This window comes from Columba livia, chromosome 9 (assembly GCF_036013475.1).
Source record: "Columba livia isolate bColLiv1 breed racing homer chromosome 9, bColLiv1.pat.W.v2, whole genome shotgun sequence".
In the NCBI taxonomy this organism is placed as follows: Eukaryota; Metazoa; Chordata; class Aves; order Columbiformes; family Columbidae; genus Columba; species Columba livia.
The window spans coordinates 23,853,736-23,880,561 of record NC_088610.1 but is presented as its reverse complement, the minus strand read 5'-3'; the positions used below and the strand labels follow the sequence as shown (position 1 = coordinate 23,880,561).

The following is a 26,826-nucleotide window of genomic DNA, read 5'->3' as shown; positions in this document are numbered from 1 at the left end:
AGCTCTACATGAACTTTTGAAAGCTTGCAACATGACCTGCTCAATAACTAATCACAAAACAGACAAGGTTAAATTTGGCAGAGGACGTGCTGCCATGGGAAGCTGCATTTTTGCACATGGGCCCTTTCCGTGGTGCAAGTCCCCTGGCCCGAAGCACGCTGACCTACCACCATGGTCTCCCACAGGCTGACAGGGCTGTCCCAGTTCCTTCCTCCTTGCTCTGCAGTCCTGCCCAGCCCTGGCTGTGGCCTGTCTTCTGCACCATCCAGATAAAAAGGCTCTGTTTCCTGGTAACCAGGCAAACACATGCCAAGGAAACAGATTCTTTTTTGGAATCTTGTGGCAGCTCAAGCTTTGGCTGCTGCTTCATGTGGATGCATGGCAGCATGTGAATGTGAGTGAGCCAGCAGAAAGGGACGCAAACACAAAACCTGACAGTGATGAGGAACTTACTGTGCTTTCTGGCCAGCAGACACCAGAATTTTGACTCTGCTCTTCTATATGTCCTTGGTTCCTGAAGGGCTGTTTCTCCTTTTAGGGGTAATACAGTATCAAAACAGGCACTGTGATCACTGCTGAGCAAGGACTTCTCCGCAACTGGGGAAGGAACTTTACTCGACCAGGATAACACACAATGTGTTTGGGTTCCGTTTTACTCACTCAACTCAGGGCGTAAAAATACACAACTAGCAAGTTCTACCTGGAGAGAAAAAAGTGCCCACCTTTTGCGGCTGGTCTGCAGAAATGTTCCCTGCCAACTGTCCACTTCTTTGCCTTCTGTGGAAGAAATCCTTGTTACCAAGCGGAATGCCTGCATTTACTTTTAAATTGAGATTTTTTCAGGTGACTCTTAAGAGACAAAGTGTAGCTATTCATAGGCCCTAATGAGAGTGGTAATTTATATAGTTTCTGATGTGTAGCCCTGATTACATCTTGGATAAGGAACATCTTTGAAATAATTTGTGAAGGCAAGTTCTCAAAGCAGCCTTCTGGGACTACTTTAGAAAGAAAGCTGCTCTCCCCAGGAGAATCAGCCATAGCTGAGTGGCAGTTCCTTGGGACGCTGCCAGTAGTGCCCTCCTTTCTTCTTTACCTTCTAGGAATAGCAAACATCACGCTTCTCCTCATTTATTGTCCCCCCTTCATCCTCCTCCCCCTCTTTTCCCTTGTCCTCCTCCCTACCATAAAACTAAGAGCTAAAAAATGGAAGACAAAGGCAACACGGTTTATGACATTTTTTCAAACATGAACAAAAAAAGTCATCTCCAGAGAAATGTGGGTTATAGTCACACCTGCAGTCTAACAACTGTCATCCTCAAGAGAGACACATGCTGTAATTGAGCAGCATTGAAATGCCAGTGCTACTTCATTATTTTTAATACATGCCTCCCTTTTGAAAACCAACATATCAAAATCATAAGCATTAACAGCAATACTTTATATCCAAATGAGTTTTCTTTCATCTAAGAGTGCAGAAAGTCTTAGTTGTGGTAATTTTTAAATACCAGTGGGTTCAAACCAGTGTAAAAGTCCAACTGGGAAGAGTCCTCTCTTTTTTTTTCTTTAGTTTTAAGCTGTTGCTGGACTATATGACTTCAGCTTCCTATTCCTTGATGCATCCTCTAAAAGTTAGCAGCAGCACTTAACTCAATTGCATGTTTGTGCTTCTGAAGCAGAGACACCTGCTCAAACCTTTGCACAAGTGGTTTCTGCAACTCTTCAACTCCAGACTTAACCCCACAGCACAACAGAAGCTTCTCCCATTGAGAATCTCCTTTTTCTGTGCCTCAGTCTGGCTCACATGTAGCATAATATGCACTTAATGTGTGCTACCAGAAGTCCCTTTAACTTGGTTATTATAAATACATGCACAAAATTTCTTCAGGCTCTCAGGAAGTCTTTGGTGCAGGGGCTGAAACTGTCTCACAGAAGCTACTGTGCTATTTTAGGTTCCTCCTTTGGTAAGCACCAATGTGAGATATGATTTAGAAAAACGCACTGCAGTAATTTGCACCATCAAATTACCTTAAAAGTTGCTAAAATACACAGTAGTGTTTTTCGATTTTTCTCTCTTTTCTTTCTCCCTGACGCGTAAACACTATTTGCAGGGAAGTCTCTACCTGGACCTTTCTCTGCCCTTCATCCCCATGAACTCCCCTCACCCTGAACTGCTGAATTAGCTCAGTAAATGTATATCAATAACACCACAACCAGGACAGTCCTTCCTAAATTACTAGTGGTTTCAAACAGCACAGCGCAGTTGCAAGCCCTTTTCCATAAAGGATTTACTTCTGTCTGTCCAGGGATCACATCTGCAGAATCCAAACACGTGCCAGTCCCGTAAGCACAGGGAGCCCACCAGGTCCATCACCCTGACCACAGATGGACTTTTCTGCCATCACTAGTGGGGAACTGTCAGCTCATTGACTGTCCTGCAGCAACATTTTCCCTCTATCTTGTCAGCTTTATTAAGGCCATCATTTTTAAATGCTGTGGACATGACAGAACTGGGCCTTTGGACCTCAAGCCTTCTCCCTGAATATCCAAACCATAGGGTAATCACAACCTCCCGTGCATTACACTGTACAACAAATACCTGGTTTGCAGCAAAGAAACTCACACACAGAAGGCAACAATAAGCCTATTTTAATACTACAGCAGTGGCAAATGGGCTTTTAACTCACAACCGCAAATGGTGTAAAACCAGAATACTAAAAGCACAAATGTACTGTTAAAGAGAATAAGAGACAAATTAAAGTCACAGCACCACAAAGTTCTGGGAAGACAGCCAGTAAGAACAGAAAAGAAGTAAAAGCACTTCCTCCTGCATCCTTCCGGCTCTGTCATGAGCAGCTATGAAGTTAAGGCCCATAGGGAAGTCAAGGATCAAAACCGTGATGAGCCTTTTCTTAGGGAAGATACCCACACTGAAGCTCTTTTCCATCACATCTTTCCATCCATTCAGCACAAAGGCTTGACAGCCTAAATCTAAATGCCCTAGGGAAGTCCCATCGATAAAGTTTTTACAAGAGGAGCTTTCCTGCCAGAAGACAATGAGACCTACACTGTTTAATCAGTGGTCTTCTCCATGTAGCACGGACATTGTGGACAAAGCAAAAGGCTCAAAGACATTCACCTGCAAGCTGTGGTGAACTTTGCTCATGCGGACAACAGCGTTGCTCAGCATCGCTTGCCTGGTTTGAGCTTTTGGATCATCACCAGTGTGATAGCTCGGGTGTATCACATCCGTATATACAGCCAGAAATGGCTGGAACGTATCAAAGCAGAAAATTTTCTGATCATAAAATATAATTTAGACAGAATCAAATTGTTTTGCAGGAATACAGCAATGCTGGTCATGTCTTCACCAGGGAATTGCCAAGGTGCAGAGCTTAACTCTCGTACTCCTTTAGTAAAATGGAAACATTTGGTTTCAACAAGTCAAATGAAGTCTTTCTATACTTGTGAACAGAATTTCGGCAGAACCTTTGCTTTATGGAAAACTGTCATATCCTTACCCCAAGGAGCCAGAATTCACCTTGCATGCTTTCATAGCAAGAAATGACCACGAAATCTCCTTAGATTCCTCTTAAAACATGCAGCCAATAACAGAGACCTAAATACCTTCCTGTCTACCACCCATCTTCGATATTTCCTTTTGGTAATTATGTGAGGTATTTTTACATCTGCCGTTACTATAAGAATTATTGAATGAGTGCTGCAACTGTATCGAAGTTAAATCTCCTAGTGTTTCCTCCAAAGCCTTTCTTTCTATGACTGCCATGAACTCAGGCAGCCTGCACGCCAGCCTGTCTGTCCCATCCCTGTGAGCTAACGGGGCGCTCACCAGCCTGCTGCAAAGGGCGAGGAAGGGAAGGTGCAGAGCAGCCGGAGGGGCACACCTACATCAGCGCTTCGGGCTGGATGAGAGAGCGCTGTTGGAGCAAACCTCTCTGGATCGCTGCTCCCTCTGCTTCGGTTTGCAGCACACAGCTGTCTCGGGCTGTGCTAAAGGGAGCACTTTAGGTGACAATAAACTAAGCTGTGCTCCAGGTGTGCTTTTAATGTGCTCCAGCCTGCAGTGAGCATTCAGTCCATAAAAACTCTGAGGAAAAGGGCCGTGATTTCCCCCACTCCCAGAACAAGCCTGGATCGTGGCTTCACAGCTCCAGTTGCTTCCCTGGGCAGATCCCTCCCCTGCCCACTACCACCCGCTGGTGCAGAGCCAGTCAGAGGAGGGGCCGGGGGTCCCTTAGGGCACGAGCAATTGAATTGTGTTTTCTGTCAAAAACACCAGCAAGGGAGTGCCTGAAAGACATGGGAGGAACTTTATGACTTGAGAGGTTGGAAAATAATTTTTGGGTTGAACGCTGTCATCCAGAGAAAAGAGTGAAGGAGCCGGTTCTGTCCCTCAGTCTGCCAGCTGACACGACACGTTCACTTCGGGAAGCATAAGGCAAAATGAACATGATGTTTTAGGAAACAAGACAGAGCTCTGATGGTTTCTCAAGCAGAAATGAAAAATAAGGTGTTTGAAGCATAAACAGAGAAGAGTGCTGTCAGGAAAAGATTTCTTCGTAAGGGAATTTTAAAAGTTCCTTTCAGACTGCACACTGCTTGTATTCTCAGGAATTGCATTCTCCTCATTGGCCCTTCCATTTAATTTTACCTAGAAATTGAGTTAAATTCTAAAGACTGCTCCTCCTCACTTCGTACTCATTGGTAAAAAAGAAAAGACGTGCTTTATTTTATCCACACTCTACAGCACAAGCGAAGGCTTTCTAAGTCCAACCTCTCGCTGTTACAAATCTACAGATTATTCCTATAGAGAAGACCAGTGGGCCTTAGAAAACAGCTTTTTGCTTTTCTTGTTTAACTGCCATTACAGAACTGGGATACAGGAGCTCCGCTCGGGGTGACACTGCGATCCTGAGCTGACGTGGGGCAGCACCAGTTCTCTGCTGTTTCCAGCTCCTGTTGAGCAGGATGTGCACTACTAGCTCATGGGGAGCTCATATAATAACTCGCAATCTAGTTTCTCTGCAGCAACATCGTTTGTCATATTGAAGCTGAGCAGCCTGCATAATCTGAAGCTGCTGCATTGCTTTAGGGAATTAGCTGCCATTTTGTATTACGTTATTATGCTAAAATTACTTCAAAATGTCAGCTGGCTTGTAAAACCACAAAATGTAATTTTACTTTTGATCTCCTTACAATATTATTTGATTCCTAGAGTCAGGGGACATGTGCTAACCCTTGCTACCTGCAGACTCCTCATGAGACAACCCTGACAAGATCAAGGCTCCTTCTACCTGGTAACACAGCAGTATTATTATTTTAGCATTGGATGGCTTTATATATTTTATAAATTTCCTTCAAATAGCAAAACTCACATAAAGAAAATGCATTTAATTGGAGACCTGCATTAATGGAAATGACAATATAAGTAAATAGTAAAGAGCTCAAGGAGAAGGGAGAATACTGGGTATGTGGTTAGTGACGTGGAAGCCCTGAGGCTTATCCATCTCAACACTGGACTCCGGAGTACTGAGGATGACTCTTCTGCTACCAATGCTTTTACATCTACTGAAAAACCAGATGTAATAAAAAAAACCCAGACCTTGACTCTTTGTGGATAAGGCCCTGAAAAGAATGAGGGTTCAGTTACTGTCCCCCAGAATTTTGCTTGTGCCTAAGGAAGGGGAAGCCTAGAACTCACCTCAGATTTATTTTTTTTTAATCAAAACTTTTGATGGAAAAGTTGGCTTATAAAGTTCTGACTTAAGAATTAAAATAGAGCAATACTCACAAATGCATAATCTTTTGCTATTTTTGCTACTAAGAAGTAGGTAGGAAGGGACAGAAGGGAGAACTCAAGTTTCACAGTTTGGATTTTCAGTGAAAAATCTATAAAAAAAGCTTTACAGGACAGACAGCAGAAGAAAAAGCACTGTTATAAAGCTCTTAACAGCCATTCGAAGCCAGTTTTGTCAGTGGCTGCTTAATTACAGAGAGACAAACCATACTGACGAATCTAATGAGCTGAGCCTATATTAGATGGAATCCTGCATTAATCCTGAAGAAGGAAGAAAGGAAATGCACAGCCCTGAAGGACTCATTGCAGATCTAATTCCTTCCATCTTTGCTGCTGAACCTTCATGACCAAAGAGAGACTTAGTAAAACCAGGGATAAGTCTAATTGGTTTTTAAGCACATGAGCTGGTTAGGTTTTGCCCAGAGGTTGTTAATGAATAATTTGACCTGCTGAAAGACTAAATGAAAGTTTATTGCTTAACCTTGTAACCACAGTAATTGTAATTAAGTGGTACCCTGGGAGAGAGTCCGTTAGCAGCATCCTGCTAAGGCAAAGCACAAACTTAATGTTTAAACAGAGCATTAAATTTGTCATAACTTTCTCGTCTTGCACTCAGAGTGGTAATTTTAACCAGTTCTCAAAACATTTTGCCAACTTGTTTGCATTGATTATCGGCACGGCATAATTGCTATGCGCAGCAACAAATACACTATTGTATTATTTATGCTACGGAAGCACCTAGAGACTCTAGCCAAAGTAAGACGATATACAGATTGACAGGTCTGACAAATACCCAGCCTAAAAACGCCAGAGCAGGGCACAGGAGCAAGTCTGGGCCGCACAGAACATCCCAAGCAAATCTCCTGCAAACTACACGACACAGCCCACCCATCCCAGGCACCGCATCCTGCCCTGCCATGATGAGTCACTGACAGGCAGGAGGATTCCCACCTTCCCGCTGGTGTTACTGTTTCTTTATGAACTAATCTCACCTTTCATGTGTGCTGTGATCATTTATCTTGTTCCAATGTACTCCCTCTCATCTCCCCATCTCCTTGCCTCTTTTCAGTATTTTGATCCTCTCCTCTTATTTCTCATTCTGTCTCTTTCCTATCGTCTCTGCTCCCAAGCTCCACTCTCAGTCTCGAGCAGAAGGGTATAATTTCTCAGTTTCCTGTTCTCCTATTAGTCATGCCACTGGTGAACCATTGTAATTGCAAAGAAGAACATACTCATATCATTTGTGAATTTGGTTTACAAACCTGATTGAGTGATAGGAATACATATTACATAAAATGAATATATAGAAATTAGCTGGCCACTAACCACAGCACTGAGGATGTTCATACAGATAGAGAATATCCGGTAGGAAATCATAGGGTAGGTATCCCAGTGTACTGTTTCATAGCATCAGACACAGTTTACAGCCAAAAAGTAATTTGTTTCTTCAGATAGCTATTAAAATTGTCTGCTGTTTCTACTAATGCAGATATAAAAGTCTCAATGGATCTGTTGGGTATTTAACAGAAATGTCAGTCATAATAAATAAGAGAGAGAACTGTGCATGAAAGTGAAATTCATCTATAACCACAAGAAGGGCTTGGCTAAGTACAGCTTTCTCATAGCCCTACTTCAACAGGTATCAAAGAAACGATATACTAAATGATAAATATGGATATACATTGGACATAATCCCGTGAAAGTCCCCAGTAAGTTGAAGATGCTGACACAGGTGGCTCAGGTTTCAACATCAAAGCCCCAGATCCCACTGGGCGACCTCCATTCACTCACTGGTAAAATGGGGAAAATGCCATTTGCTGTTCCTTCCAGGGATATTGTTAATTAATTAATTCTTAATTAAGTTTGCAAAATACAAATATCTTTGATTGAAAGACAATGTAAAATGGAAATTATTGTTAGGAGGATCAGAACTCTTGCCTGGGGAAAACTTTTGGGTGTATTTCCTCATGAATGTTAATGGAAATTAACAGCTTAATGCAAGCCAAACTGAAAATAAGATACTTTACATTTGCATCTTAACTACATTTGCTTCATTACTTATTTAGGACCACTGATACATGTAGGAAAGTGAGTCTCAGCACTTTGAGGTATAGTTTTTAAGCAGTCCTATATGCACAAATACATCTGATTAAAAAAATAGATGCAGTTGTTATGACAGTACTTTCCATAGAGTAACATGCATGGTAGTATGTAGGAATGTGCCTTTCTAAATGGACACGCCAACCCAGTGGAGAACAAGAGGAATAATCAGGAAAGGACAAAGATTACACTGGGAAAAAGAACCAGACACTGTTAAAAAAAGTAAAAAGTGAGAGAAGCATATACGGAACTTACATTTCTAATAACTTCCTTTTGCTCCCTGGTCAGGGGCATTCCCCAGTTCTGGTACCACAGCAACCAAATACAACTACACCAATCAAAGAGGGGAAACCACCTTTAAATGTAAAGAATTTCATTTCATCTACACTAAGTTGTTGCTTGTGTATGCTAAGATCATGAGCACTAAGGAAACTACAGAGTTTGAGTGAGCATTGTGCTGAACACAAAGAATAAACCAAGAACCTCAAGAGAAGCCTCCAGAGCTTCCCCTTCACAAACAACAGACTTCTAGAGTTACTTAGTAAAATCATTTGAGCAGAATTAGATCTTCAACTACTAACAAGGGCTTTTATTTTCCCTTCTAAAATGCAGCAATTCACAATATATGTTTGGTTGAGTTATCCGTAGTGTATTTTTCATTCTACTTTCATTCCAGAGAATGAAGGGCCAAAATTGTGCACACTAGGAATCAAGAGAACTTAGAACAACTCGTGTTCTCTTTGCTTAATAACTTCTGAGGATATTAATGGGTTAATGTCTTCTGCATTTTCAATTATGATAACAATAAAAGCTGCATATATAAATTTTACCATGGTACAATTCCAGGAAAGTCACATTTTTGTAAGAGTGATCTACCACACCAACTTGTGCCTTTCCCCTTTATTAATCTGTCTGAAAAAGATGACATTTGTTTTGATGAAGATGATAACCACCAAATTTTGCAGACTAAGATAGACACTGATAATTGCAAAAATAATCACTTGTGCAGCCTCACCCAAATGTAGGTATCTGTTCTTCACTAAGAAAATGCCCGTCAAGCAAGCTGTGGAACAGACACACTGTGTGAGGCACCAGCTTCTTTCCTTAACAATCCTCTGAACCCCCCGTGCACCATGCTGGGCCACAACAGCTCCTGGAGGCAGAGCCAGGTGTCAGGGTTGACTGGCCCCTAAGGAACAATGACAAGGATTTGCTCTAAAGCCCAGCAGAGACCTCCATGGAACACAGCGCAGGCTGAAGCACGGCCTTCTGCACAGAATTAAGAGCCCCTCTCTCCTGGTGCCATCTTTCTCATGCCTTCCTAAACCTTGGACCAGTTATGCAGGACAACACGCTTGCTTCTTGCCTCCCCAAAATAAGAAAATCGGTTGATACCAAGTAAATCCGGGGCTCTTTCCCCTCCTGCCAGCTCCTGAGAGGGAGTCCCGATCACCCCCACTGTCAGCCAGCTCCACATTCCTTGTATCTCTTACAGCAGATGGCTACAGTGCAATAAAGGGCTGCAGGGTGTCTCCTCTATGATGTGGCCTGATGAATCATTCTGACCAACGGTAAGGGAGAGCAGAAGAGGGGCTTTTCGCCTGCTTTTGGCTTCTCTGCCTCTCTATAAATCCACACTGCAGTACCTGCAGCTTGGGAGACCATAAATCCCCTGATTCCCCAGGGCTGCAGGGCCAGCAGAGTGTTCCTGCAAGCACCGCACAGTGCCTGGTGGACACCCCCACAAGCAGGTGCTTCCACATGACACACAGACATGGTCTCTTGATATACTGCTACTGGGATTTGTCCTTCCCCCGCCCATCACCCTCCTGCAAACAGCTGCAGAACTCTAAGCAGAGTGAAATATCATCTGTCATCACGCTGACCTTTCAGTGTCTGCCCTCATTCTTGCATTAAATCATGCTCTGCAATTTTGTCCAGATTCTTTTGGGAAGCATTTTTGTTCGTAAGCCAGTTCAGAAGTTCACTTCCCACACTGGGACAGAGGCTCATATCCCGTGACAACATAGCAGTGAGACAAATTTTCAAGTGAGGTTTGTTAAACCCAGTTGTCCATCTATGTGCCCAAACAGGTGGAAAATATGACCTGGATTGTGCAAACTGGCTTCCTGACAACATACTGACTTCTTGCACTTGAAAATGTCTGTCCTTTCTGAAGAGCACAAAAGTTGGCAGTACCCAGGTAAGGCTTCCTCCTTGAGGTTAAATAAGCCAAAGCTCTATTCAGATAACTCTTACTGCTTTCCTGTTGACACCATTCTTCATCAAAAAAGTGATTTCATAAACTGCTGTGGTATGGGTATGAAACAGCTATCTTCAAAACAAATATTCCCTGCTATCCTAACTCTGTACAAGATGTCCTTAGCAACTATTATTACTTTTAAAATCTTTGGCACCTTAAGTCTAGAATTGGTCTCAGGGAAATATATGGAGACAAGAAGAAATTTAACAAATGAGATTATGGGGGTTAAAAGACCATTATTCGTATGAAGCTACTCAGCTTCCACTCCGTATCATAAAAAAAAATAATGAACAAAGAAACACTCAAAGAAGGACTACATAAATAGAAGGTTAGCATTTTATAGGGATTTACTTCATCAAGCTACAGTTTCATTTTACATGTTAAACCAGCATTTCCTGCTATACATTAAAAACAAACAAACACACCAATGAAAAAAAACAAATCCCACAATTCTCCAAGGCCAAGGATTAGCTACCTGCCTACGAACACTTGAGTCTAAATCACATGAGCCAGTTTGGAGAGATGTCTGCTGAAAACCTGCTTCAGTCGCTTTGCAAAACAGCATCTGTAATTAAAAGCAGTGCTTGACTTGTTTCCATGTAACACCAGCCACAAAATGGAACCCTCTCCACTGAACCTTCCAAGTGGAGAGCTGTTGAGTGCAGAGAACAGCAGATGAGAGGAGGCAGTAGGCAGAAAACAGTGCCCGTAAGAGACCCATTGCAGACTTACTGGGGCAGAGGATGAAGGCCAAGGACAGATGGAGTTGCCTCTCTAACCGCCAGTAGTCCCTACTCATTGCTTATGTGTTGCCTGTTGTGAAAAAGAAAAGAGGCTGCAAAACTAACTCTACCTTTCCCTCCTTCCTACCCCAATTTTAGTGCCCCCAGCTGGGGCTGAGCTCTTCAGGACACTCTGGCTGCAGTTCACCTCTCTTTACAACAGCTCCCAGGAAAATCTTGGGGCTTTTCTCTTGGGTAGAGCCTGGTACCCAGCCTGGAAAGGACCGCATGGAACCCTGAACTGGCATCCAGCAGCAGCTGAGGAACAACAACCCACACAGAGCAGGATCGAGCCAGAGAGGCTGGGATTTGGAGCACTGACCAGGCATTACACAGCCAGTTGCCTTTACTACAAACGGCTGCAGTCACACTTGCTATCAACCAACCGAGGATGAAGGAAGAAACCTCTCCTGCCCACGAGGGAGTGACCAGCAGACTCCTGAGTCTCCTCTTGGAAAGCACAGAGCAGAGGTGCTTAAGTGAGAACAGCTAATTGCATGACAGACGGTGGAACTGGCGGGCAAAAGACTGTGTGTTCTACAAGACCAAGCCAAAAATATCTCAGTCTTTCTCTTTTGGGAAAGAAGAAAAACAAATTCAGAATAATTAGAGAAAGGAAATCTGCAACTGGCATGCTTTTTAAAAAAGAGAATCACCGAAGATGCAAACAGGAAGAAAAGTCATCCCATACCGCAAAAGCCCCTCAAAATGCAATCATGTGGACTGCATGTGTAGTCCTCTCCATTTCCCACTATCTTATCACAAACCAAAGCAAGCAGTCAAAATTACGGAGGTAAAAAAACAGATGAAATACCAGACAGGTTTTTCTTACCTGGAGCATCTCCAAGAGCACGGTGAGCGGGCTGCTCAGCAAGGGAAGGTGAGCTGAGGACAATGACAACAAGGCAGGCAGGCACAGGGCAGGATCTGCTGCAGCTCGGGGAACAGTTCCATAGCACTGAAGGGAGCAGAGGAGGCCCAGCAGCAGCAGCCAGCCTGCAGGGAAGAGGCAGGTCCAAAGTCAAACCAGGACATCAATTTAGCAAGACAAAGCTGGGGTCAGGAAGGTGTGAGGCTGAGCACAGGCAAGGACCTGAGCTGAGGGCCTGAGCTTAAATTTAGCTCCTGAGCCCCTCTGGAGGCATGGCCCAGCTCAGTCTCACACAGCTCTGCCCAGCAGCCTGATCCCAGGTTACAGCTGCACCACATCAGAGCCTTGGTTAAAGGCAGCCAAAGCCCTTGGGGTGGGGAAGAGTTTGTGGCTCTGACAAAACATTAAGACAGCTATGAAGAGACCATGGGACGTGATATGGACACTGCTCATGAAGACAAAAGAAAACAAGTGCTGGTAGAAGTCAGTGAAACCAGCATGAAGTCTTTTGATCCCAAAAAGGAAGAGAAGCAATCTCCCTTCTGTTCCTTTGGGAGCCAGACTTCTGAGGAGAGACAATTAGAAAGTGAGTTTTATCCATGTAAACCTTTTTGCATTTTTTGTCTGTTTGGCAGAAAACCACTAGCAGGAACAGTGGGGCAGAAGCTGAAGTGTACCCAGATGAGCACCATCAGTCCTGAAGCACGCTGACAGCCCCTCAAGGCACAAGTTGCAAACATGGTATTTTGGCTAATGAATCAGCACTGCTTAGTCCTGCTTCTCTTTGCCCTGCCAGCTCTCTGAATTTCCACGCTGCTCCTACAAACCAAAAACCACCCATGCCCAGTCTATCCGCAGCAGCAGCTCCATGTGGCACGAACTAGGGGCACTGCAGGCTGCAACGTGCAAGAACCAGCAGCAAGAGGCACGTCTGCACCTCACTCAATATTTAGTCTTATTTCATGTGAAGGTTCTGCACAGGGTTTGTAAAGAATTCAGAAAAGGAATAGATGTTTAAAAAATGATCAGCTGTTAAGAGTCACACAGCTTGATCATAACCTCAGCAGGTAACCATCTGTAACACCTTTTCCTCATCATCTTGTAACAGTCTAGAAACACACACTAGTCATGTTATAAAAACATTAGACATTTCTTTCTCATTTATTAACTTATTACAAATGTAAGTCTTACATAAAAAGGAACTCAGTACTTATTTAAATCTACAAGCTTGCTTTTCACTTTGCTTTTTTAACCAGCATTTATTTTAATAAAAGGGACATTATCTATCTTGCCTCATTTCTTTTGTGCACTGAGAAACGCTCAGCTATCTCCTTCTTTCTGGTGCAGCGGTGCAAAGCAGGATATAGCACAGCACATTAGGGATGGGACTCACTGAGGGAATTGTCCTTTCTCACTGCTCTCCTTGCAGAGTGAAAACAGCTGGTCCCAGAGGTCTGTGTTGGGAGACAGCTGGTAAAGGCAGGCAGGGGTCTGCAGGCACGAATCTGATGAAAAAGGTAATAAAGTCCAAGGCTGTGCCTTGCAGACTATAAGATCTCCACTCAGTGGGGATTTCGGGGCAGGTGCTGGCAGTTGGAGTCCCCAAAAGGAGTAAAGGTACAGGGAGCAGGAGATTAACATTAGCGATCCTCGTTTCTTGCAGAAGCCTCCAGTGTTTCTGAATGTGCTGGAAGACCCACATAGGCTGAAATCACTGCTGTTCTATGAGAGCAGACAAGGATCACTCAATGTCCCTGATGATACTCTGTGGTGAAATACCCTTCCTCACCCTCTTCACTCAATGTCCACCCATCTAACCTGGCACCTGATTAAACACTAATTTTCTAGCTCAACAAAGGTGGCTTTCTTTACTGCCATTAACGATAAAAGATGTTCTATAACAAAGATTCCTCTTCACAGGCCCTAGATCAGACTGCTCCTGAGTGGGCTTTTTGGACAATAGTTGTTTCAACCACTTTCATCCGAGCCTTTTCACATTCCCTCACATCTACCTTTTAAAAATCCAATATTTCTGTGCTGCTGCTTTTGAACATTTCCTCATAAGCACCTCAAACAAATCCAATGGTATAATGACCATTTTCCCCTCAAATGAATGCTCCATCTTTTGTCACTTAGTGTTCAGTTCCAACGCACTACAGCAGCTTCTGATCTTATTGATTGCCTAAGAAAAAGCAGCAAGAAAACAGGCCTGAAATAACTACCAGAAACATTCATCCTTCCCCAGTCATCCTGTAATTCTTATTCTAGTCAATCGCAGGGTCATTAAAGCCCTCCCATGACAGCTGTGCCAGGCTCTTAATGAACCTGCAAAAACACTGGGTGCTCTGCCCTCACTTGCCATCCTGCAGGTCTATTATAAGATCCCCTTATCTTTCTCCATCATTTTTATTTTTATCTTTATCTTTGAGTTCTCTTTATTAGGGCAGCCAAGTCGGCCTGATCTGTTTTTACTGTAGACCTACTCCCAGGCTCACGCGTTGCTATTACCCTCCTTTCCCATTGATTCTTCTCTTTTCGGCAGGCTGGAGTTTACGGCGGTGGAAGCGCAGGAACACCTGCAGTGAGATAGGTGGCAGCCACATGTAGGAATGTGTGTGCAATGCAATGGAAATGCCTATTTGCTGTGTTCTTTCGCCTCCACTTGCAAACACTGAAAGTACTGCTGTGGTCATAAATCCTTTATCACTGTAAGAAGGAAATATTTTATATGCTTTAAGAAGCAACGTACACTGTACAGAGGTTTAATCACGCTCAGAAAGAAGGTTGTTACGTATTTTACAGCATGCTTACTCATACAAAGCATCTAAGGAATACGCTGAGACCTATTCGCATGCATGGCCTAAACTATTTCAAGTCTATCAAGGAAAAGAACCTCCATTGATATCACAGGACTACTCAGAGAGTAAATTGCTACTTCAGGTCAGTAGGCCCCACAATTTTGGTTCACTGATCAATTTCTAAAAATTCTTGCATTACCTTTTCTTGTGTTTAAAATATAACAGGAGAACAGCAAACCTTCAAAATTTTTGCTCTTTGTGAGAACAATGTATGTAAATTTATAATTTCAGGTTAATGATTAAGCTCCATAATTATTTTCTGTTATAGAAAATCAGACTTTATTTTCTTATCTTCAGAGAGTTAAAATTGCTTTAATAATGAAATCCACTTTTCATTTGTATTCTGTTTCTTCTGCACTCCCATTAACAATTCATAATTTAAGGATAGGGAGTGATTAATTGCTGGCTATACCACGTAATGCTGTTAAGGAACAATGGTGCAATTCAGAAGCTTTAGAGACTGGCCTCATTCCATGCTACCCATGCTAATCTGCATTGAAACTAATCCGCTTCATCCCAATTCAGGAGGCAGCAAGATGTGGTCCAAAAACCCCACCAGAAGTTATATGAACTTACTAGAGGAAAAACCCAGCAAATATCATGAAACACGCATTAAAAAGAAAAGCAGGCACAGTGTTAAGATTTAATAGCAAGCTGAAGAATCCATAGCAAAGAGTAGCCCGCTGTTGCGCTCCTGCCTGGGAAGGACCACTGGCTCGGCCATTGTGGGTTCCGCTTGCCCCAGGAAGAGCAGCAGTGGCGGCAACTGGTGCCTGTCAAAGGGGGAGTTACTGCCCTGTATGTTCAGCTCCCCTGTGTGTGCTAAGTGAGATGGTGTGAGAGTTCAAATGCTTGTCTCCTGCTTGCCTTCTCCTCCACTGCCCATTATTCTGACAAGGCAGCAGTGGACTTGGGGGCTAATTTCTTATCTTCCTCTCTCACTCTTGTGATAAGGCCACTCCATACGGCTGAGTGTGGCAGGGAAGCAATGGAATATGTTCTCTTCCCATATTCTCTGACTCAGCTGAACGGATGACCCGTGTTTTCACCTTTAGTTGTGCATCCTTGATGAATAAATAAGTTTGACGGAAAGCTGGGGTTTCAGTTTTTCAACCTATATTTTCTTGACAAAGCAAGTTAAAGGGTTCAAATACTGTTAATCCACTTTGCAAATAGGCCATCATTGCAAAACGCTAATCTGGTGCATGCTCTCAATATATTGCATCTGCCATCGTGCACAGAAGCTCAGCTAGCAGGATTCCCCTCTTCCCAGCCCTCGCTTTCCAGTGAAATACTGAGTACAGAGCTGGTGTGCTCCTTATCTCTCAGGCATAACAGTATCCCATACTCAGCACAGCATCCTGGAGCAGGAAAAAGCCTCTGCCAGCAGAACCTGAGATGTGGAGAAGTCACCACAAATGACATTTCCTGGTTCTTCAAGGTTATTTTGAAGCTGTCTTATCATTTGACCTTGGGATCAGATTATAATTACTTCTAGTGCAGTTTACAGATGCAGGTCATAAAATGGAGCATCAGCACATTTGAGCCCGTGCTGCTGAGGGGCTCTCTGGGTTCCTCCAGCATTGCAAAGACTCACACATATGCTCAGCTTTTCCTAGGAGGCTCACCCTACTGCTCCAAACCAGCCTTGAGCCCAGGCCCACTGAATTTGAAGAAGTGGGGCCTGTGACTCTGAAAAGTGATCAGTTTTATTAAATCTATATCGCAGACACTGAGTACTGAATTCAGCAGGGGGGTTAGGGTGGGGTGAGGGTGGCCACATCAGGGTCAGATTTTGCTGCAGTAGTTTCATTAAAGGATGGTGATAAGGAAGAGCTAGGTTATTCTATACATATTTATCATGCAGCCAAACATACTCAGGTGTTACTAGCTGCACTGCACACAGCTGTGTATAAGCAATTTGAGATCCCACAGTACTTGTTTCACTCACCATATTCTTTTACTTCTACTGTCATCCTAAGAGAACTACAGATGATTTCTTATCTCCCTACTTTCCAACAGCAGTAGAAGTGTTCTAATACCCAGACTATATATAAACTATCCACGAGTAAACACCAAGTTCAAGAGTTTTCCGGATACTCTTCCTGTTCAAAGCCTGCCCACATAGAGGGTGGAAGAAGGCAGGGCAGAGCTGAATCCAGTGTTGCATGGAAATAATGCAGTGAAGAAGCTAACCTTGATATGTGAAATAGTGCTGGAAATAGCTGATAAAAAATGGGAGTCTAACATTTACCTTGTTAAGGATTCACAGAGCCAAAAAATACAAGCAGATTGGTAACATCTGAGAAGACTGATCACAGCCTTACTGTTTTGGCTCTCCAGACAATAAGAAATTACTAAGTCCTTTGCCCAGGAGACATTTGATTCAGTTTTTGTTAATTTAATTTTCTGGGAATTAAGAAAATGATGAAATTCTTATTTAGGTTTCATATAGCTCCCATAGGAGTTGGCATTCTACTACTACTTTTACTGGAATAGGAAAGACAGCTATCTTCAAGATGTACTGCTGTGCACTAAGTGGTGACTTAAAGCATCCCCCATCACCCCCCAAAAGATGAAGAGAAATGATGTGTTGAAGTATTGCCTTAGTGCCTCCTTAAAAGAGCTGCTAGCTATGAGATTAAAAGACAACTTGATTAGCATCCCCTGAGATTCTGCAAATAGGCACAGAGTACATCAGACACACTGATGAGGACGAGCCAAGTTTGAGTGTCATCACAGTGAGAAGCATCCTATCCTCATAATTCAAGTGGGTAAAGGGGATTCATTCAGATGATCAGCTCGTTTACTACTGCATCTGCCTGGCTTCATGCTACCCTTCACATCACCGATTGTGCAGCCAAGAACAACTGCTGCAATCACCAAGGTGTTCTCCTGCATAACACAGGCCTCAGTGTCTGCTCAGCTCTTGTCTGGATCAGTTCAGACCTTGCACTAAAACAATCAGCCTTAATGTTCAAATTGCCAGCAATGAAGAGTCCAAGAACACTTTTAGAAAGATTTTTCTGGGTGTTGATGGTACCTACTGCTAAATGTCAGTTATTTTTAACATGTCCAGCTACATTCACTAAATCTTGGGTCTTTTCACACACTTACTGGTTCAAAGTCCATTACCAAGACTGGATGTTCACGCAGCCACTCACGAATGGACATCATCCTCCTTTTCCTCACTTCACTCAGAAGCTCCAGGTTCCAGAGTCACACTACAATGGCACTGTTTCCAGCCCTTTCAGTGATGTTTCAATGCTGTCTCGCCAATCCTACCTAGTCAGTGGCTGCAAATGCCATAAGGTTGAGCAGGAGGTGGCGGCGGCCTGCAAGCTGTCCAAAGAGAACGGAGGCATCCAACACACCCAAAATATCACTGTGACTGACCCGCTTGACACGGGGCACACAAATGGTGCTCCCCCAGAGCTCTGTCAGCCCAACGATCCAGAGTCACCCCCGGTGCAGACTCTTTGTGACATCATCTCAAAGGCCACACGCAGCGTGTCCTGCCCACCCAGGTCCCCAGGACAGGGCTGGGACTGGGGGCTACACTGGGCTGCTCCAGCCAGCCAAGGAACCTCCCGGGACCTGAACAGGGAAAAAGAACTTTTTCTTGAGGGTAGGATTCACAAGTATTAAGCAATTATATTTAACTTTTGAATTTGGGTGGGGGAGGCAAACAGAAAGCCTCTGTCCACATTAAAATTGGCATGCTGCCTTCTTAGTTCCTATCCGTAGAAATTTACATTTGGCCATGTTACAATGTGTCTCTATCTCCCACATCTGCAACAGTGCTCTAGTCTTTTCATTCCTTATAACTCCGGAGCTGCCGTGATATCCGCAAGTGTTGTTCTGTAACTTCAGGTTGTCTCTCAGGTCACTGAAAAAATACTGCAGGATCTCCCCACGAGCACAGCAGCATGGGAATGACCCAGCTGCTCTGGGAGTTCAACGCCATCAGCCAGAAATAAAACTTAATAGGAACGAAAGTCATCTTGCGTTGTTTCTCAGTCAAAATATTCCAAGGTACCAAGCGAAAGTACATTATATAAACACTATTAATTTAATCAAATAAGTTTATAATACTATCAAAAAGCTAGCCTAACGGGATCAATTTTTCCACAAGCAAATACCAAGCAGTATTAATTTAAAAACTTAGATACTTTAACCATTTATTACAAGATTCACGTATTTGTCCTCCTCCTGTTTTGTCTAAGTCTGATTTGAAGTTGACTTACATTTACCTGAATTTTATTCACAGGGATCAATCCATTTTTGCTTTTCAAATTCTGAAACACCAATTTCCCTTTAGCGCCAAGAAACTCTCCCAGGGTTCTAGGAGCCTTGAAAAACGAAAAAAGACAACAAAAACCAAACAAAAAACTCCATAACATCAGTCCTCAACCAGCTCTTTCACAACCACAGGATGTAACTTATCTACATTTGGCAACCTCAACAAGTGTAACTTCCATACCTGAGGTTTAACACACTCTTCATTGTGAGAGATTAAAATGACTCGTTCTCATACGAAAGGGCCACATCATCTTGCATTTCCTCAACCAGAAGATAGAAATATCTACTGCAAATCACCTCATCTATACTTTCCCTGTTACCATTTCCTAGGAATGGACTGCTGCAACTCCCACCAGGTCATCCAATTCTCTTGCTGATAAGACTTAGATTTAAACTTTTGTTGCTTCTCCTCTCCCTGAATTTCCAGTTACTCCCTTTACCACCCACCATCTTCCCTTTCCTTCTATTTGTTGTGTGTGAGACACTTAAAAACCTTTTTCCTTTCTAGTTTCCTTACACTCCCTCTAAATCAGGCTCCTGTTTTCTCAGTGACAGTGGCCCTTTTTGAACTGTGATGTCTTGGGGAGCTTGTAAGAGGAGCTAACCCAGTTCCAAACCCCTTATGCGCTCTGCAGTTTTACTTCCAGCTCCTTTCTACTGTGCCTCAAAATTATCTGCAATGCCGTGAAACAGGCTATGTTAAACCATCCAGGGAATATCTGCTGGTTTTACACTTGCAGATAAGAAGTGTGATCCAATCACACTTACACTGAAAATATCTGTTTTATAATCACCTCATTTTTACAAGTGTCTCCCCACCGGATGCCAGACTTTCTGATATTTATTCCATCAGTAAGAATAGTCAGAAGTGGTAAAAGTGTCTTAGCACCAGCAGCATAAGCATCACTCAGACTGAAGTCTGTGAGGAGTCCAAAGTGTTTGTCACCACTGAAATGAGGGATGGCTGCTTGAGAAGCTGGCCAGCTTGTTTTCTGATGCCAGTGGGTGGGCTGTAGCAGCATTAACTAGTGCTCCATCTTCTGCTCCCTCTGTTAGGACATTGATTCACCAGCATTCAGGATGGTTTCTTTTGAGATCTTGATGACTCACTAACAGGGAGGGAAATTTCTGTATTGAGCACTGCTCCTCCTTCCCTTCTACCTTTTAAGTCCTTTCTAAACAGAGAAAGGACAGCAGCCTCAGCAGCCAAAGTCACCTGGAGGTATGTGTTTATGTACAGCCCTACTGCCTGCATGCTGCTCTACAGCCAGAAATTCAAGTATACATCAGCCAAGCAATTGCATTAAATGGACACTTGAGCAACAAGGAATTTTCAAGAAGCCCAAAGGAACCCAGTTCAATTACGTGGGGTACCTAAGTCATTCAGGCTTTCTTAAAGCCTCCAGCTTATTGCACAGTATCTGCTCCCAGAGAGGTGTGTGCACAGAGAAGGGAACCTCCCCTCAAGCAGGGGAACTGGCAGAAAGCCTGCACAGGTAGGGGTGCACCGTCCCCCGACAGCAGGTCCCAATGCTGGACTGTCCCTGTGGGAGAAAAGTTTCTCCCTATATCCAGTCAGACCCTGTCTTGTCTGAGTTCATGCCTGTCGTCTCTTGCCTGCCATGCATAACTGTGAACTGATTGGTGTGAGTGTCTAAGTGAGATGGGGAATGGAGGAGGGATGGCAGAACAGCATAGAACACTCGGGGTACAGTGCAAAGTCTCCATAATGACAAACCCTCACCACAATTAGTCCCCTTCAGCACCCTGTGCTTGCACTCAGTCTGCAACTCTGAAGGGGCACTGGTATCACTGCACTGCTCTTATGGCAGAGAAAAAATAGTCACACGTACACAGCCTTGATAAAGCCTGTCTCAGAAAGGAACCACATTCTCATTCTACCAGCAATCTATTAAAAATATCTGCTTCTTCATTTACTTCATGCATATTGACAAATGCATTTGCACAATTCCCTTTGAAGAGAGATGAATCTTTTTCTCCACACAAACACTAAGCACCATTTTAGAGCCTGTCCTACTGAGCATCGTTTTCCTATAAACGCATTAGCGGCTATGGATTGCAATGAAGCAGCAGAAGCTGATGATACGAAAGAGCAACAGAGAAAGGATACAAAGTGGGTCGCTACCTCTTCAGAGATGCCCCAGTGTTAGATTTTTCACTTTGACATTGCACTTCATGATCTTCTTCACAGATTACTACACACATGTACACACTTATTTATAACCGCATCCATTAATCACTGCTAACCACAGTGTGCAGCTCACATCCCCAGCACGCACAGCTCTGCCTGTGCCACCCCGATGGCTGTGAAGCAGCAGGAGTCAGCCTTTCAGTTAAACAAGTGATGGCTGTAATATGTAACATGACGAAGCAGTGCTAGACAGGCTATTTAAAGTCACATTTAACATTTTAGTTAGCCTTACCTCAGGTGGCAAGTGCTCATTTACATTATTCATAGTAATGGTCAAATTTAAAGAGGAATGACAAAACTAGGAAGAAAAATAGGCTTTGTTCTGTAAAACACAAAGACAGCTAAAAGTACTTTTCTTTAGAGTGTGCATGTTTCTTTCCTTTGACATAATTGACAGCTTGGGGGTGCAGCTCCAGCATGAGCTCACAGCCATGGCCTGAGCTAACGAATTTCTCACCGATCTACCTCTCACCTCCAAATATCTTTGCAAGGACCTGAGGGCTCTGGTATCCAGCAGGGGCAACTACAAATGGTGGCTGCGGGTTTTCTAGGAAGCTCAGTCCCTTTCACAGCGACCTCTGCCTCCCAGCCCACCCCAGGCTTCACCAGTGTGCTGTGGCCACCACCCCACCACATTGGTGGCAGAGCCCAAGAGACCTGGGGACACTGAACAAGGTGCTTAGCATTGCACCCTGCACTGAAGTCCCTGGTAGTAATGACGACCCAACACAGCTCGGTGGCATCACCAGCACAGCAGTGGCAGCATTCCAGAGGAGTGATTGATCATCCACGGGACCTCACAGCCACACTGTCCTGTGCACATTCACAGGCCCTTGGAAAGAGAGCCACCCACCGCCTCTCACCAATGTGCCTTCTGCAAAATGTTAATCCCATAGCAAGTCTGAGAATATGGTTTTATAGAGAGGAGCTCGAAGTATTTTAAAAACTTTTAAAAACCAGCACATAGCCTGGTACTTCTTTTGCTGCCACCACAACAGATAATACGCTCTTTCTGTCAGCAGAAAGAAACGTCACACCCAGCCTGTCCTTACAAATCTCCGGTGACGGAAGACACCATTGCTTTCCTATGCAAACTATTTCAGCACAATTCTCCTGCTCGATGTGCTGCCCCAGCTCTCCCCTGCTATAAGCCTAGAACATTTTATGCCTAGCACAGTCAATATGCAGGACAGTTTATTTATCTTTTATATTCAAAATCTTTACATACATGAAGATTAGAGTCTTCCTATAGTTTTACCTTTCCTGGATTTTCAAATCTCAAATCTACCCTCACCAGCTTAAAGCCTCTTTGCATTGTTGGCTCTATCCAAAATAATTTTCATGGTCACAGTCTGATCTACAATAGAGAGAAGTGTCCACTCCCAAATCATCACATCAAGTTCAGCAGAGGCAAATGGCATTTTGCCACTTCTTCCTGCTGAGCTGCAGAATTTTCGGGGTACAGAGAGGCTGACACATGTAGGTAACAGGAAATCACCCAAAAATTCAATTACACTTTTTAGACCTGCTGGCTAAGCACCTTACCAGCAGTGAGGATGATATGTCTGATGACATGATTCATTGACATTACACTGGTTTTGCATCCAGAAATACATTCAGTGAATGTCAGTATACAAGGATAATATTCATAAGTATAGACCATCTTCACGATGACCACCCCTTTCTTAATTAGGCTCTTCTGTTTTGTCCCAGAAGAACTGAGTTGAGCCTTCTGTAATTAGTAAGAAGCACAGCATATGTTTGGGGTTTACTCTCCTAAACATTACCTAAGCTATGGCATAAATGTTATTATAATGAAACAGCAAACATCAGACATTGCAATGTTTAAAAAAAATGGAAAAGAACAAAAAGCAAGATCTAAGAGAACAATATTCTGTAGATTAAGAAAATATGTTTGGCTTTACAAACTCAGCTGAAAGCTATCAAGCACTGCCAACATACCCAAACCAATTACTGATAAAGCTACTATGAAGTATGGATTAGTAAGAACTTGGAGAAACCATCTTGGCATGAAAGCGCTCCTTACTCTTTTTCTCTCAAAGCTTGCCAAGGAAATGAACCCATGGAGATGTAATTAAAGGCAACAGAAAAAAATCTTCTAGGAAAAAAATCAACCATCCAACCAAACAAGAAGCCGTATTTAGATACGTTTTGTCAAACTTCTAACAAAACCATTCTTTCCTCTTCTCTCCTCCAGGCTGGTCTCAAAGATAAACAATTGAAATTAATGTAGCAATATCAGTAGTTTTTCAGACCTTAATTTAATTTCAGGTCCAAAAAACATAAGGGTTCACAAGAGTTTCTGCACCAAAAGGTACTTGCCAATTTGCATCCTTGATAAAGAGCCTCAGGGAGCTCTGTAACAATTTCCATATGTTTAAAAGCACAGAAAATACAATTCTGCATTAGCAGGTGACAATAGATAGGACCTTAAAACCTCTGGATACTAGAAATCCAGATCTTCTTCTGGCCAGTTAAAACCATAGTGGTTGTTCTCTTAATATCTGCTACAGACAGAAACCACTATTCTGGAGCATCTAAAACATTAAGCCCCTGGACTAACACAACAGCCTTTCAACCTACCAATATATGATATAGAGGATTTACTAGTTGAGAAATTCTTATGACAATTGTAGTAGAGCAAAAGGAAGACAGTTGTCATAATGTCACAATGTTTTGGTGATCAAATTTGCCTTTTTTTTTTTTTTACTTACAAATACAGACAGCTGTAGAAATATCTACAAATTCATACAAAACTTTCAGGAATAATGTACTGAATAAGCTGCTGGTCCTGAAAGATTTCCTCTCTGGGAACACTACAGGTGGACTGTCAAAATGGATTAATACATAATTATTTGATATTTATTTTCCACAAGACGCAGTGAGTAGAAGTTGCTGAGAACTACAGCTCCTCATCTTCTATCAAAACATGTATATTACGTATGTTGCATATCAAAAGTGACAACCTACTGAAACTGTATGGCTGAAGCTTTCCACTCAGTACCAGACAAGCCCTTTTTTGGTGTGTATCAGCATATTAGTGACTCATTCTCTGCAACCCAGTATCGTGACTAGTGGGATGCAGTTAATCCATTCCTAATGGGCCAAAACTGGGGCTTTTCCATTTACTGAGATGCACAAACTCAATTTATATTGTAATATTGCACTGAATTTGCCTTGAAATGAGGGAAGCAAATTTCCCCTTTCAGAAGCCAGGGGTTTCTGGGTGGCTGGGGTTGTGACAAGTCATTCTGTCTGCAATAGTTCCCTGGAACAGCAGACTAAACAGCTTGGAGATGATTAATTCGGGCAGGAGGGAAGAGGGAGGCATTTTTACTTTTACAAAAGTAAAAATGTGGTTTCTATGCCAATAGGACAAGCTGAGAGAGAAAAAAAAGGTCAAGTCAGAGGAAGAATAAATCTGGTACCTGTGATTTTTTTAACTGTTGCTGTTAGAGTATCAAAGCCTACTTGACTGATCTGTGACATCCCTGAGTAGCACAATAGTATTAAAAGACATGCTGCAAAATACAGCGGTCAGGTCAACGTGCCCTTTGTGTGACTTGGTCCTCGCTCCACAGCAATCCCCAACAACAGAAACCACATGGGGCCCAGCACCGCGGCTCATGGCCAGGCCTGCTCCTCTCCAGAGGCCGGGCAAGCACAGCGCTGCCCTCAATACAGCACAGGGACTCCCAGTGTCCATGCTCAGGAGCAGCTTTCCCATCCCATCTCACTCGGGTGCAACTTCTGTAACAGCAGCAAGAAGAGAGCCTGGTTCATGGGGACCATGGAAAGGACAGCTCGGAACCAGGCAGAGATTGGGACTCTGTGATCAAGGGACACCATCTCCCATATGCTTGCTGGCAGCAAAGTACTGGCTGAAGAGCTGCTACCCTGTTTTACCTGATAACAGACTATCTAGGTTTCCTCAGCAGGAACCATTAGAGCAAGCTTAGTGGGCTATTGAACATCAGTGTTAGATACCTCGCCTGCTGCGTGCCTAACAGATAGCAGTCAAAATCTGCTAATTATTACAAACATCTGTCTGTTGAATATTTAAACACAGCATGGTGCCTCTGGAACAGATGCAAATTCTGTCTAGAGCAGGCAAATGCAAATAAAGTGCTGGAGAGGATACCTACGGTGAACAAATACACTGTTGCTTGGCTGCCTTCTCCTCCAGCAAAAGAGCACACATGCCTCACTTTCGCTTGTGAACGTTTGATCTTTGCTGTAGGGCAGTGGGGAGCATCACACAGCGGCAGCAAGCACAGATATAACTGCAGGCATCACAAGGAGGTGGAAGAGTCAGAAGGCAAGTGACTTTTTCTTCTTTAACAAGTCCACATCCACCTGCAGGATTTTTCCTCCTGCTTGCTCACTCAGAAAACACAAAGGTGAAACTATACAGCTCCACATCAACTTGCAGGCTGACGCCCATCTCAGATATTACTGTCAAAAGCTCTGCCTTGATCAACACACTAGAATGTGACTAATGAGTTGAGAGATCAGATGTATTCTGAACTGGGCCAGAGCTGCTCACTACAGGCAGCTTCAAATTGCGTCACTGTGAACTGGGAGATCTCTTCAGGCATAAACTGTCATTGTTTTCTGTATTTTCAGGCACGGAATCATTGCCAGAGCTCTAAATGAATACTGACCCTTTAAAAAAGCAAGGGGAAAACAATTATATTTGCTTTCTTATGACTGTAAACATTTCTTAACTAGAAATGTTTAAAGCTCTGTGAAGTGAATGAGCAAATGTCACAAGCAAAACTAAATGCAATTGCTTTGTTCTGGTTTTAATACAGTGAATCAGAATAACATTAATTGCCTGCTCTCATTTCAAAACAGTTTTGTGATATATCAGCATTAGAGTCAAGTACATTTCCCTATAAAGCACTTCTCCAGTTGAAAAATGTTTCAATGACTACAATTTTTCTAAAGAAATAAATTTATTTTGACTGCCTGTTGTGATTTGGGTTTGCTTTTTAATAACATTTAGAGTTCTGCTTCAATGAACTTTCAAAAATCAATGTCAATATTTTGACTCAAGCTTACCTTTTTTTTTTTTTAATAAACAAAAAATTGTTAGAAACCAAATTCAAAAAGAATACCTTTAATTAAAATGTATTAACTGTCGTGAACCCCCTGCTCCTTTAAGTTATCACTGCATTAGAAGCCCAGTAAAGGCTAAAGGTAAAAATTGACATTTTGGACAAAACAGATTCAGATGTGGATGCAATCGAGGAGACAGCATTGGGTAGATAACATTAGCTAAGAGTGGTAGTGCTTTGGTCTTTCTTCAGCGAATACTTCAGACAGCTAATCAAATACTCAAATTTAAGCAAGTGCTTACATGCTTTGTTGAGGAGAGTGATTTGAGCACATTCTGAAGGTTAATCATGTACTTCATATGCTTTGCTGAATTTATTTCTGTGAGTCTGATCCAAAACCCTTGAAGTCAACGGGATTTTTTTCATCAGTGAAACTGTGTATCAGATTTTAGAAGCAGCAGCTAATTTTTCTCTCTTCAAAAATCTTTTTCTCTGTAAAGAATATTTTAAAACAGTCTAGTATGAACTATTAGTATAGTACG

The 26,826-nt window shown here is 42.9% G+C and overlaps 1 protein-coding gene across 1 annotated transcript in view; it reads right to left on the bottom strand.

Annotated features, from left to right (window-relative positions):
- Window positions 1–26,826, bottom strand: part of FAM168B (family with sequence similarity 168 member B) — a 305,947-nt gene that overhangs the window by 156,384 nt on the left and 122,737 nt on the right. Inside the window, exon 5 of the mRNA XM_021297424.2 lies at window positions 11,793–11,956. The gene's annotated coding sequence lies outside the window, so the exon portion shown is untranslated. The remainder of the gene's footprint in view (window positions 1–11,792; window positions 11,957–26,826) is intronic.